Source organism: Amphiura filiformis, chromosome 18 (assembly GCF_039555335.1).
Source record: "Amphiura filiformis chromosome 18, Afil_fr2py, whole genome shotgun sequence".
NCBI lineage: Eukaryota > Metazoa > Echinodermata > Ophiuroidea > Amphilepidida > Amphiuridae > Amphiura > Amphiura filiformis.
In genome coordinates this window covers 23,672,159-23,676,940 of record NC_092645.1, presented here as the reverse complement: position 1 = coordinate 23,676,940, position 4,782 = coordinate 23,672,159, and the positions used below count along the sequence as shown (strand labels likewise).

At 35.2% G+C, this 4,782-nt stretch overlaps 2 non-coding genes across 2 annotated transcripts; both read left to right on the top strand.

Moving 5' to 3' along the window:
- The first annotated feature begins 420 nt into the window (after positions 1-420).
- On the top strand, positions 421-502 carry Trnal-uag (transfer RNA leucine (anticodon UAG)). Its single transcript has one exon. It is a non-coding gene; the product is annotated as a tRNA-Leu (tRNA).
- Positions 503-4,318: 3,816 nt separating this feature from the next.
- Trnal-uag (transfer RNA leucine (anticodon UAG)) lies at positions 4,319-4,400 on the top strand. Its single transcript has one exon. It is a non-coding gene; the product is annotated as a tRNA-Leu (tRNA).
- Positions 4,401-4,782: the final 382 nt, after the last annotated feature.

Genomic DNA, 4,782 nt, shown 5'->3' with positions numbered 1-4,782 from the left:
GTCAATGGTGAGAGTACTGTGTATTGTGTATAGGAAAATGGACAGTAACTGCAGTATGTAGGGTAAAGAAGGGTGTGCTTTTTGGACTAGTGCCGAGGGGGGGGGGTCCGCCCCCTTACCCCATGCCTGCAATAATGTTTCGCTGTTACACTTTAGTTTTGCTTTGTATAGGCCTACATAAAAAACTTTATTCTCCTTTTCGCCATAGTTAAAAAATATAGGACCTGTTAGCTCGATTCGTCTGTGTAATGGTATTCTATATGGTAATTCTATATTTTGTCCCTTCTCCCTTTTCCCCCTGGTTATGGGCCTGCAATAATGTTTTGCTATTCCCTTTACTTTTATTTCATTGTATTATACTTTTTTTTCTCCATAGTTAAAAAAAATAAGGCCTGGATTAGCTCGATTCGTTTGTGTAATGGTAGCGTGGCCGAGCGGTCTAAGGCGCTGGTTTTAGGCACCAGTCATTTCGATGGCGTAGGTTCGAATCCCACCGCTGCCAAAAAAATATATTTTTGTTAACTTTCAAGAACTTCTTTATTTTGTCCCTTCTTCCTTTTTCCATTTTATCAAGCCCTACCCGATGACAACCTTTATTAGGTTCAGTTAGGCCTATCCAACGACCCCTTCTATTCTTTTTTTCTGATATTTTTATGCATCAGAATTGGCCATTGCTCATTCTAATGACGCTAGTATATGGACAATTATGTCTCTTCATTTAAGAACATAAAATTTGAAAAATATTGCAAGGAACACTTGAGGTTTTGACTTTTAAAACCTACATTTTGGTCAAAAAATGTGCTTGTATTGGTAGTTTTCAACAGATTTACAACATTCGCCTTGCTATAACATTAAATTGCGTTATCTGTTGACCTAATGACGAAAAGGGTTTTTAGGTTTAAGTGTTAGCTTTCGCTTGATATAAAACAATTCTGATTGGATGAAGGGAACACTTGAGGTTTCGACAAAAACCAATCACAGAGGACCAATTTCCAGCTAGAAGCCCCGCAGCTCTTACGATGCTATGCACGCAACCGTGTAGTGTAATCAAAGACTGTGTGGAGACAATTCACTGCTTGTTTGAGAGCTCTTGGACGACAATGTGTGCTCAGGTGTATCGAGGTGAAAACTGTGCGTAGATGGTTTATAAGAGAATCGTTTTTGTATAGAAACCTTTCCATATGTAAACAAAAGGTTCCAAAACCTGAATTTTGATGATTTTTACGATCCTTCGGTTGAGCAAATCGTTGAATATGCCTTTACGCAGTTAAGAAACATCCAAGTAGGCCTATATACATTTTCATATAAATTAATGCATTAACTGAATTCATTATTTGAAAAACAAATGATGGAAACAGTTCGTTTCTTTCATACAATTTTGACCACCGTTTAAAAACAGTAACACAAGAGATGTAATACTTATTAATTCAGCGATACCAAAATTTAAAGTTCAAGGTAATTCGAGGAATGGAACGACGATTTTATTTGTCAGAGTAAAATAAATGACTGACTGAGTAGGTGGTAGGCACACATACAGATCCGCATAAAATACTATTATTTACTTAACGTCGGTAACATACAACCAGTTTCATCTTACATGGATTTTAAATATCTCAACGCGGGAGTCGACTGCAGACGAGAGGTTTCAAATTTTGTTTTAAAAATTCAAAAATTTCAGAAATGTAAATTTGTATGACCATTTGGAATCAGCATGAACAATGTATTAAAATAAGTACAAACAAGTCTAGTATTGGTTCAGTAGTTCTTAAGATAGTTTCATATATTGAGAAAATATTTCAAGGCTTTGACTTTTTATGTTGAAACCTATGGCTAGCAGTGTATTAACAAAGCTGAAACTAACATTCTCAATATTGAATAAAGACAAACGCCTTTTATTTGACCGTCTTCACAAAACACACAACGAGTTCCTGATCCGAGGAAAATAAATGAAGACACGGATGTGTAAATGACTCTGTGTGTTGACATTCTATGTTATACAGACGTGACTTGTCGTTCTTAATTATTACCATGTCAAGACTTGGTAATGGAAGATGAGTTATAAATAACATGGTTTTACTTCATATGGTATGTGAGTGGAATAATTAACCATTTTAAGGATTTAAAGATAATGTTGTGTGGCTCATGGAATGTGTCTATGAATGTGTCGTTTTTTTCCTTCTCCCAGCAAAACTTTAAAAAGTACTTTAAAAGGTTTTAACTAGCTTTCAGCACACCAAATCAAATAACCTTGCATTTTCAATATGTGATACATACGACGTATTTTCCAAACAACAATCCAAACATCACTGTAAAGTATTAATTAGTCAAAAAAGTGGTCTAATTGGACTAATTTATAATTAGTCATGCAAGAATTTTTTTTTAAATTCAAGAAATTATAAATTAGTCCAATTAGACCACTTTTTGACTAATTAATTCTAACAGGGGGTGGAAAAAATTTCTTGAAGTATAGTTAATCCAGCACCTTTTGGCGATAGCATAAGTATATTGTACAAATGCGTGCGAAAAATGTTTCCATTCTGAAGCTTTTGAAATATGGTGCTAAAGTGGAATAAATTCGCACAAAACTTTTGGGGAATTTGAGAGTTTTCGCCCTTTTTATTTTTTATATTTTTTTATTCAATTCTGTTTCTTTCTTTCTCTTCATCACATTCATACAAGCCATATGCTTACATAAGTTTTTCAGCTTGGCTTGATTATTTTGCTGGAGCCAGTCTATAGGAACAGTCTACATTTTACTGCAATAACATATTGTTAAACTGGCCCGTATGAAGAAAGAGAAAAACATAAATCAGCATTGAATAAAAAAGGAAGGAAAGGAAATGCCACTCCGATGAAATCAAATGTACAATGCTCTTAAACACTCCTGCTATGCTGACAAATTAATACACAATTCCTTTCAGAGGAACAAATAAGAACATTCTATCAAGCGGGCGCCCACTTTTTTTTTTTTTTTTTCAATTTTTGTACTGTTTTGAACTTTTTTGCAACTTCGCGTAACTTTGGGCGCTCCATTTTTTGTCACCTTCTAAGTTCCTACGCGCTATTCTATGGACACCATGACTAATTGCAATGGATTTCAACTAATACTGAATCTAACGTTCTCAATTAAATAAAGAATGCTATTGCTTTTTATTTAACTGTCTTCACAAAGCACACAACGAGTTCCTGATCCGAGGAAAATAAATGAAAGCACGGATGTGTAAATGACTCTGTATGTTGACATTCTATGTTTTACAGACGTGACTTGTCGTTGTTAATTATTACCATGTTAATTGACTTAGTAATGGAAGATGGGTTATAAATAACATGGTCTTACTTGATTCATGTGTAGAATAGTTTTGTACTTTACACTATACTCATAGTACTAGCCATATCACCCTTTATTTAATTTCAATTTTATTGTATTATATTTTACCAGAGAAGATGTAAGGAAGAGGAGGGTTAACGGAATTATATACTTGAGATAATCCGATTGCACCTATTCATAGTCCTTAAATCTCAAGTAGTTAGACATCCACTTGCAGTAGCCTTTGATGTGATGTGTGAGACCGCTCACGGTCGACCGATTTGCACTCAACAATTGGAAATATTTCGAATGTTTCTATAGAGAATTTGTTGAAAAGTATGAAACGCGTGTATGGTATTAAGGACCTGCTGCTTGGATGGGATACCACATGTGGATAATACAAGAAAGAAATCGAGTGTTGTAAAAATTTCCCCCAAATCCGGCTTTATTTGTTAATATATAAATTTCTAAAGAAGATATTTTTAGGATTTTTTTAGAGAAGTGATGATTGTTGATCATTTCTATTTTCAAGTTTTTATGTATTTTCCGATCATTTCCTGTAAACCTAATAAAGATATTCGGATAATTGAAAATATTCTCTATCACAAATGATAGAGGCTGAAAGTGACAGCAAGCGACGAAAATTATAATTTGCCATGGAACTTCAGTCATATTTTATCTGAAATCTGATCGGATGACAGGGCCTGCATGTATGGTATGCATGGTACGATGACATACAATTACTGACCTATCCCTAAAAGTAGTTGCGTGTATCACACACGTCAAGGGTTCAAACCCCATTGTGGCATTCTATTGTTAAGCGGCTAAATAGGGCGATTCATCATTTACTTTGAATGGGCGGTCTCACACATATTTTGTTTGAGGATAGCTGGATCAACCTCCTCATCCTTACATCTTCTCTGATTTTACTTTATTCTTTTTCCCCCAAAATAGCTCCATATTAAAGCCTTTTGGATAAGCTCGATTTGTTTCGTGTCAATGCTGTATAGTGGTAGCGTGGCCGAGCGGTCTAAGGCGCTGGTTTTAGGCACCAGTCATTTCGATGGCGTGGGTTCGAATCCCACCGCTGCCATTCTATTTTGTCTTAGCTTTTCTTCTATATTTTTGTACCTTCTCCCTTTCTCCATTTAATGCAGTTTCTTTCTTCGCAGGCAGGCGTTATAACCCTTTTTAAGTCCTACCCGATGTCCAACTTATAAATAATGCAAAAACTATCAAATTCCCCCTTTTCAGCAAATTTGTATTGTAAATTAGGAAAAACTCAAAAAAACTCACCAAAAAAAAAAAAAAAAACCCAAAAACTGAATTGTGTTTATACTCTGTGGCGTATATAGTACACACAGTAGCTAATTCCTGTACTCATACGGTAAGTTAGCACTAAACAAAAAAGGGCCAAAATCTGAATTTCACACTATACTTAGAAAAGCCGCCACCTCAGCGTGTCAAGCAAACTC